A 9,317-nucleotide genomic window follows, 5' to 3' on the forward strand; every position below is an offset into this window, starting at 1 on the left:
TGAACTAGCTGTCAGTAACTGCGAGTACTCTCAGATCTGTACTTAGTGTCTTTTGGTTGTTGGGATATACAAGTACCCGTCCACGTCCACTCTGTGTTTTTGTTAGATGTATTTCTATTTGTATCAATCGGATGAGTTAAAAAATTTTTCAACTGATTTTTATAGTTCGTTCTTATGTTGTACTGTTACACCACTGTCCCAGGTTAGGGTGAGGTTTGGGATCCCGCATGTTTAACTGTATGTATGTGCCTGTCAAATATTTTTAAATAAAAAAACAAACCGGCACCAAGCACGTATTTCTAAAGTAAAACTAAGTAAATAAAGGCTGCACTTTTTTACTAGAAAGCCGCTGTTTAATAAATGAAATTTAAAAAAAAAATTATTTGATACTTATTTTAAATTTCATTTTGTTAAATTAATTCGATTTAATGCTATTTGTTTTTTATCTAATAATGGCGTTATAATTGTATATAGTGTTGCTTTTTTATTTGTATGTTGCATATTTAGTATAGGAAAGTTTATCATGAAAATTCTCAAATAAAATAGCTTAGTGTTCAATTTTTGTGTATTTATAATTAATTTAGTATTTACTTCAACACAATTTTGCTAGAATCAAGTGTTCTGTTTTATCATTTTACGCAGCGATGTTAAGGCAATTTCGATAAGATTTTGTCAGGGGCAGATAACCCCGTAAGGACCTCATTATGTATTCATACATTCATTAATGGCGAAGATTCCGTAAGCTGCGTCTATCGATGAAACTGTATGAAATCAAATTACATACATGCCTGTTAACTAAAAACGGGTATCCGTATGATGTAATTTGTTTATCGAAACACGAATATTGTATGTTTGTGCTTTAATTATTATGGCAAACAGTTGCAATAGCTGTTTTTGTTGACGAGATTGTCGGCTTGTGGACCCCGCCTCCTTTTGCAGATAAACCAATCAGTAGACGATCGCCGTCAAATAGATGTTTGTAGTTTGCAGAATGGAAAGAACCTTGCAGCGAAAATTATTTTCACTTCTATGTGAAAATCTAACCAGAAAAGTAAGTGTGAGCCTCCAAATATGTATTATTTATGAAACATACGTTGCTTGTTTTGTTAATCATTCGCTTCAGAAATCAAAAAACTGTATACTTATAGATAAAAACGAGTTCAGTGTTGGCAAGCATGATATACACGTGGTCATGGTGGTCAAAACGAAACTAGACTGCAACAGATATCTGAAATTTGAATAATTTATCGAATCCCGTCAATAAATGAACAGAATATCGAATGAAACAAGATCCCTCCATTATACCGAGAGCCCATTCTCAACATTTACCCTGAAATTTAATAGTTTCTAATTTTCGTTTAGCCATTCAACGAAAGGGGGGGGGCGGGCGTTCCACCGTTCACCTCTCTCCGGCACCCACATTGCTGGAGCCATGACCCATACTTTCAAAGCATGGAGCTCTTAATTTGTAACACAGGGCACACAAACTTGCTCAAAAGGAAGCCTTGCAAGACATAATTATTTGGACTACCTCCCCCCCTCTTTCCAACTTCTACTCCCACCATTTAATCAGTGTGAAGTCCATACTATATTATTTTCTGCTTAGTGCTGTTGGTATTAATCAACTTTGATTTTAAAAGGGCAGTAAAGGGTTAATTTTATGCAATGTTTTCTATTTACCCAGTGTTTATATTTTATTTCACTTGTTTTCGTGTTTTGACGTTTGACCTCTCAATACATGTATCTCGTGTTTTGTTCGATGTGCGTGCTACATGTTTCCCCTTATTTATTTCCATGTTTCCTGTCGTACAATTTATTTCTCATGCTTGTCAAAAAAGTTTTGCAATTCTATTGAATATTTATGGTTCATGTATGTGATAAAGAACTTCAATTCAAATTTAAATGTACTATAAATAATAATTTTTTGAAATCGGATGCAACTTAAGCTTTTAAGGAAGTTAAAAGGTGACAGCAACATGATTACATCTTTATGTCCATTAAAAATGACTACAGAAGGCTGAGTATCTGGGTAATTATTTGGAAATATCCTGGACAGTGCGTCTTTCTCTGGAAAAAGCCTGTGCACCTTGAATAAATTATCTTATTATCTGTGAACCAGTATTTTTTAAATCATTACCAAGTCAGAAATATATATAAAACCAATTGCAAGTTTATGTACTTAAATTGCTGGCTAAATAGAACAATTTTTAATACATAGTCAAAATAATATTATAATTTCTTGAAAGGCTTTGTTAATGATTAACTGGGACGCCTTCCTCATGTTCCTATGACCGTCATTATTAGGAAGGAATCGCAGCAAAAAATTGAAGAAGCTTTTCATGACACAATAATATTATACAAATTAATATGTAGTTTGCTCATCAAGACTGCCCACTTTGACATAATCTTTTTATATATATGTATGACTCTTAAAGTGCGATGGTCACGCTAAAGTGCAATGATCTACGCTAAAGTGCGATGGTGTCCGACGCTAAAGTGCGATCAGATGACACGCTAAAGTGCGATGGTTTTTGTTTTTTGCTGTGTTCATATTAGTTTTTCGTTTATTGTATTGTTTCTAAATCATGTCGTTATTCTCTTTTGAATTGTTTTACACAAGTCATTTCGTGATCCTGTTTTGCTTTCTATGCGACGTAAGCCAAGGCTCCACATTGAAGGTAATAACGTTAACAGGTGCATAGATCAAAGATATTTGGTCTTTGCTGGATATTTGTTCGTTGACAATTACACCACATCTTTTTATCTGTTTTTTTGTTTATTGTTTATTTTGTATATTAATCAGTCCTTTATCTTTCTCGTTTGAATTGTTATACACTGGTCATTTTGATACTCTTTGGTCGTTATAGAATACTATCTGCGGGGTTAGCCATACGGTATTCTATAGTTAATTACATTAATGACATTAGCATTGGATAGCGACTTGTCGCATTGGCAATCATATTATGATACTACACCTCTGGTCGTTATGTTACTGTCTTGTTGACGAGTATCCATCTCTTTTACAGACATGACGAACCATATTTTAAAAATTGTTTTTACAAAATAATTCAATTAGAAAGTTAAAAAGTAGCTTTTATTTCACGCAAGTAAAAAATTGAAAACAAGTTTAATAATTTCATGCGTCCGAAGCACTTTTCTGGATTTACCTTCATCAGGAACGCTCAAAGCCAAACATTTGAAATCCGAGGATGTATAAGTACTGAAACAGTTGCAGAGCTATATGCTTTTCCAGTAAATGACATGGGACGAATTAAATACTTTGACACTTGGTGTATTTTGCCATTTTCTCTCTCTTTTATGATATACACCTTCCCCTTACTAATGTCAGTTTCAGTCTATGTTTATGAAAGTATTTTTTTTTCCAGTATACTGACAGAATCATGTTTGTCCCCGCCGACACAGCATTTGTTTGTACAAACGGCTTGTAGCGTCATAATGCGATTTAATGTTGCAAACGTCAATACTTTCGCGAACAAACGCACTTTAGCGTATCGCGGCATCAGTCTTTAGCGTGTTCCATTAAATGGCACAGACTATCGCACTTTAGCGTATCAAACCATCTCACTTTAGCGTGACCATCGCGTTTCAGCGTCCCCATCTCACTTTAGAGTCCTACATATATATATATAAGTAAAACAGTATTTAAATTGAATAGAACACTGCATGCATCATCGTTCTGAAAATAGAGTATTACATAAAATATCTGAACTGTATCCCTGTTGGCAGGAATTAAATCCATTACTCGAAGATATATCCCCGGTAAACAGAAGGGACCCATTTATAAAATTTTCTTTGGGAGAGTACTAGTCAGAGAGGCAGAAAAAAGCCCCATTTGTAATAAAGTCGTTTATTCTGTGACAACAGACCAGTTTGTGGAATCACTAAAGTACGCAAATCACATAATCAATTTATAAAAGGAAAAGGCCACAGCTCTGTAGGAACCCATAGATTAAGGGGGGTCTCATATAGCTCTGTAGGAACCCATAGATTAAGGGGGGTCTCATATTCTTATTGCTCTGAAAGTAAGTCTACCACCAACTGCTGAGAAAAAAAATTACGACATGTACAAGTGTTATGGACCAACTAGCGTAACGGTTAAAATGAACCAGACACCATGAACACAAATTAAACAAAAATTGATAATCATAAATTAAATAATAGCTATCACACATATTTGAAAGAAATATATTTTTATTTGGAGCAATGCCTTGCTGATGAATCATTCAGATGATTACTCAAAACAGCTTTCACCAATCTTCATGAAACTTTGGTGAATTGTTTAAATTTATTGACATAAGTTTCCTTTCCATTTCTATTAGATATTTTTGATACCTGGTTTTGGAGTATAGGGACTTTATTCATATTAACGGGTCGAAATTATCGCGTTTTTTGGACAATGTCTCAAAAACGCTTAAACACATTTTCATGAAACTTGCTGAAATGTAACGTAAGCTCCCTTACGATTTTTAATATATTTTAAATTTTACTTATTCCAGTTATGGGATTTTATTCATAAGAATTATTCATGAATTGTGCCACTGTGCGCAAGTTTGGTTTTTTTTAATTTTTATACCCCACTTTTAGTCTTTAAAAAAGTGGGGGTGGGTATACTGTTTTACTTCTGTCTGCAGGGATAAAACTTAACTTTGTAAGGCCAGTAGCCAACTGGGCTACTAGACTTGAAAATCAGTTAGCCCAGACAAAAAGTTAGTAGCCCACTTTATTTCACTATGAGTATCACCGGTGAAGCCTGCTAATCGGGCTGAACTTGCTAGTGGGGTTTGGGGGCATGCCCCCCCAAGAAAATTTTGAAATTTTAGACTCAAAACCCTGCATTCTGAGCATACCTGGAGGTGATTTAGATGCTTGGGAAAATGTAAATTTTGTCTTATTTTTGTTGTTGACTTCAATCAAATTTAATTAAAAAAAAAATCATTTACAAAATGGGAATCTTCATACCCTGTGTACCAGTTTTTTTTTTAATATCTTTTTAAGACAACTAAAGAATTCTCTGTCCTTAAAAACATGTAGATGATCGATGAAATGTTTAATTTTATTTCTTTAATAATCTAATTTATTAGATATCTTGATCGATTTATTTTGCGTAACTACGTACATTTGTTAACAAATGACCCCCCTTTTTTCTCAAAGACTTGTACACGAATTTCAAAAGCATTGTCATGAAATTGATATCTCCTCTGATTTTCTCTTTTTTGTAAACTGTTCAGTAAGTAGGAAACTAAAATCATTTTGAACTAATGTTATTTATTTGTGGTCGACAATATTCTACTTTCGTTTTTGACCTTCATTCTCTGGACACCACGTGGGCTTTGAAAAGGGAACTACAAAAGGTACTGTTTTCCAGATTCTTAAAAACATTATATATTATACGTTCTTTTATTTGACTGATATTATTTAATAACATGCTATTGTCATCTTCTCTGAATTTCTTCGCTTTCTTGAAGCCAAAACCGAACAGGGTATATGATCGCTTCATATTGTAAATGACCATCGGAACATCTCTCTTGTTATCCTTACAAACATACGATACTTTCCGGACTTTAATTAGACGACCAATCAGTGACCTGAATTAACGTGAACTATATTTAGTCAAAGGTAAACACTGATTTTACATCCTTGTTTATCGCGACTTTACGACTCTCGACACTTGCCTGTATACATTTTAAAAAGATTTTTTTTTCTTTTTGAATTTAAATTTTTGTCAGTGAAGTAGCTGGCACTTGGAGCCACGGTAAACAGCGGATTTCCGTCTGTCGAGTACTTTGTTTTCAATTCGCCACCTGGGCTACCACAACTGAATAAAAAGATCGCCCAGGTCATTTTCTGGTCGCCATGGGCGACTGGGCGACCGTTAAGTTTTTTCCCTGATCTGTACATCCTCAAGTCAGTCCGTCCGTCTGTCCCATGAATATTTTTCTTTGCATCTTTCTCCGGAACATTACAAGGATTTCTGAAATTTGGTTTCAGGCCATCAGGGTTTATATGTGTCAGCTATACCGTGTGATGCTTTTTCAGATTCATCACTCAACAACCTTTTACTTTAAGGGTATGGGGGTATATTAGTAGCTCACAGATTCACTTTTTTGTTTTAGATTTTTTTTGGGGGGGGCTGGCTTTTTTTTAGCACAGCTCTTTATTTAGCATAGGATGCAGCAATTCTAGAAATCCAAGAAAAAATAGGCATTTATATATCTATGGAGGAAATCCTGATATCAAATTAGGGTTGAGTGGCGGACGTAATTTCTTTATTTTAAAAATTATATGAATCATTATACATATGTTTATGCTCCTTATTTTAAATAAAGTACCTATATGTAATTAAATAATTACTTTCTCTTATTTTTTTTAGCTCCCCTGTCAAATACAAGATACAGTATGCCATTCCAGCTTTGATGAAATAAAGTAATGGTTTTATTTGGAGAGCTTTATTATTATAGACAGGTAAATTGTTTTATCCTGATATCAGCTAACTATTGTACAATGAGACAACTCTCCCCAAGAGTCCAAATGACACAGACATTAACAACTATGGGTCTTTGAATGGCCTTCTACAATGAGTAAAGCCCATTCTGCATATTTGGCTATTAAAGGCCCCAAAATCACAAATGTAAAACATTTCAAAGGAGAAAATTAATGGTCTAATTCATGTAATCAAAAATGAATGAAAAAGAAATATGTAACACAGCAACAAACGACAACCACTGAATTCCAGGAACATACATTGTACATACAGAATGTGGATGGGTTAAACATGTTAGCGAGCCTGGCTTTTCTTCCTGTTTTATAATTTGTGCAAATAAATTTCTGTTCTTACATCATGTACATTGTAAGAATATTGTATGATGTAAACTCAGAAATTATTGCAATGTTTTTATGAGGCAACTTTGAATATCGCAATAAAAGGAACTCACATTCCGGAATCTATACATATAACTGTACAAGTATGCAGATTTTTCTGAAATCGCAATTATAAATCTCACATTTTTGTCCATTCTTCAAAAATTGCAAAAATAAATGTACCCAATAATCATGATAATTTCTTAATTTAATCAATGTTAATGAAGTATCTGTACCAGCAATAAAATTTATTTACACAGACATGACAGATATTAATACAATAAATTGTATACTAGTTCAGTGATAATGGACGTCATACTAAACTCCAAATTATACACAAGAAACTAAAATAAAAAATGATACAAGACTAACAAAGGCCAGAGGCTCCTGACTTGGGACAGGCGCAAAAAATGCGGCGGGGTTAAACATGTTTTTTGAGATCTCAACCCTCCCCCTATACCTCTACTGCCAATTTGGAAAAATAAACGTACAACAATAATGTCTTCATTCATCATTTGAACAAGGATTTAATTTTCTACACACATTTTAATAAGGTGCACTACATGTACTTTTATAAAACTTTAAAGTTAAATGAAAAATAAACTGTTATCACAGAGATATGTCTCGCCTTTTTGTAATTTTGATAATGCAAATGTTGAAATTAAAATAGCAATACTTTAACATGTAAGTTATGCAAATATTCAAAGTCGATGAACCATGACTGAAGGTACATGGCTAAACAATCTCCATGGAATGAGATGTGCCAATGCTAATACAACTGCATACCAAATATCATTGACCTACCACCATGAACTAGACCTAATCACAAACTAATACATTGTTGACGCCGCCGTCGCCAGCATACCTATGTCTTGCTTTTTGACTCCGTCAAGGCGAGACAAAAACCCAGATGTGCCTATAAGATGTATTCTGTAATAAATATTTAAATTGATGTATTTATGTTAATTTACTTTGTTTTGTATCTCTTTTTAAGACAGGAATACTTCAATATCAATATCAGTAATCCACAGCTAAAAAAATTTTGCTAGCAAGTTCAGTATATTATAATACATATTTGTTTAGGGGCCAGCTGAAGGACGCCTCCGGGTGCAGGAGTTTCTAGCTGCATTGAAGACCCATTGGTGGCCTTCAGCTGTTGTCTGCTCTATGGTCGGGTTGTTGTCTCTTTGACACATTCCCCATTTCCATTCTCAATTTCATTATTAAATAAGGACAAGGAAATTATTTTGTTAGCATTTTAACAGTAACTTCTTGAAGAAATATGTTTGCACTAACTTTTGATTACTTTTCACATGTTGAAAATTTCATTTGATATATTATATTTGCTTTTTCATATTTCAGGGATGATGACCTGCAGTAGAAAGTTCCTTATAACTCATCATGGCCATTACAGCAGATCTGATTAAAATTTGTTTAGAAAGCCACCAAATATGTCCATGAAAAGTAGAAAAAAGACAGCAATTCTATATAATGTACATATATGTACTAAGCAGAAGCATTGACTGTTTCAAGACCAAATGAATTGGAATTTAGTGTTTTGATGCTGAGAGACAGAGGAAAATTAACTAGACAATTTAGCTTCTTTTTCATCATCATGTATCACTGAAGTTGATGTTTACCATCTTAAAGAGCTTTTACCTCAGTTAAAATGAATTCTAAATACGGACAGTTTGGAGATTTGTGAATTTTCTTACAATTGGAGTTTCAAAAAAGGATTTCATTTAACAAAATTATATTTCATGGATGTAATTTGTCGTTTCTTTCATGAAATATTTGAAAAATCTGCAGTACATTTGTATCTGACCAAGTGAGAGATCTTCAAATAGACATATGATATTCAGTTGAACTGTAAAGAAGGAGATATTCATTTATAAGACTTGTATGAGTGTTTTGTTATTTTTATGGCAATTACGGGGAAAAAATAGTAATTGATTTAAACATTAATCCTACCTAGATATACATGAGATATACTATCATATACATGTAGGCATACAATTCACTGATGCACCACTAATGGAGTTACATGTTATTATAAAACTAAGAATATGACATATGATTGCCAATAAATTAACAACTCTTCATCAGAGAACAAATAGTCATATTATATATTATCCACCAGCATGACCAGAGAACAAGAAGATTATATTATATCATGATTTATATTTCAATTTCATTTCATTTCATAACAGTTAACACAGAATAAAGGTATACAATAAGTTCAGAAGCATAAAAAAGTGTTTTAATTGCAGTTGTTGTTCATCTTAAAGTGACTTAGTCATATTGATGTTGGCCTTCAATACTGAGCAAGACCTCTAACAGCCACAGAATGTTTGAACAAAAATATTATCTATACTTATACATGTTATATATTTGTCTATACTTAGAAATCAGATTTTTTTTTCATTTCTTGTCTAAAT

At 33.3% G+C, this 9,317-nt stretch overlaps 1 long non-coding RNA gene across 1 annotated transcript; it reads left to right on the forward strand.

Annotated features, from left to right (window-relative positions):
* The first annotated feature begins 707 nt into the window (after positions 1–707).
* On the forward strand, positions 708–8,993 carry LOC127720892 (uncharacterized). Its single transcript, XR_007990988.1, has 3 exons — positions 708–1,051; positions 6,392–6,483; positions 8,242–8,993. It is a non-coding gene; the product is annotated as an uncharacterized LOC127720892 (long non-coding RNA).
* The last annotated feature ends 324 nt before the right edge of the window (positions 8,994–9,317 follow it).

Source organism: Mytilus californianus, unplaced genomic scaffold, assembly GCF_021869535.1.
Source record: "Mytilus californianus isolate M0D057914Y unplaced genomic scaffold, xbMytCali1.0.p SCAF_1, whole genome shotgun sequence".
Lineage (NCBI taxonomy): Eukaryota > Metazoa > Mollusca > Bivalvia > Mytilida > Mytilidae > Mytilus > Mytilus californianus.